Source organism: Eleutherodactylus coqui, unplaced genomic scaffold, assembly GCF_035609145.1.
Source record: "Eleutherodactylus coqui strain aEleCoq1 unplaced genomic scaffold, aEleCoq1.hap1 HAP1_SCAFFOLD_42, whole genome shotgun sequence".
NCBI classification, from domain to species: Eukaryota; Metazoa; Chordata; class Amphibia; order Anura; family Eleutherodactylidae; genus Eleutherodactylus; species Eleutherodactylus coqui.
Window position 1 is genome coordinate 244,566 of NW_027101829.1, and position 546 is coordinate 245,111.

Below are 546 nucleotides of genomic sequence, written 5' to 3' on the forward strand. Positions count from 1 at the left end.
GGTCTACACCTCTCAGGTGCCGAGTTACAGGACAGTGAAAACAATGAGTTTGTGTTAGACGCGAATCGTGCTCTGATTCATGCTCTAGGCTGGGAGCTCAAGCTTGTTGCTTTTTCAAACACGGTCTACACCTCTCAGGTGCCGAGTTACAGGACGGTGAAAACAGTGAGTTTGTGTTAGACGCGAATCGTGCTCTGTTTCATGCTTTAGGCTGGGAGCTCAAGCTTATTGCTTTTTCAAATAAGGGAGATTTCCATCTCCCTTATTTGCATATTACCCAGAGGAGCGTGCGTGGCCATTTGAGTCTCCTCACTTATTTATAGTATATAGTTGCTCTCCCTAAGGAGAAAAGAGCGTTTCTGACCCCTGTCCCAGGCCTCTCACTAGCAAAAGCCAGACTCCTACTGTACACTGATGATGGGCAATAACCCGGAAACAGCTGTAAGTGCATGGAGTCTGGCTTTGCTTTTGAATACCAGTCATTGTAAGAAGACTTGTATAAAAAGTCTCACTTTGACTCGAAGGAATGCTGCCTTTCAATAGGTG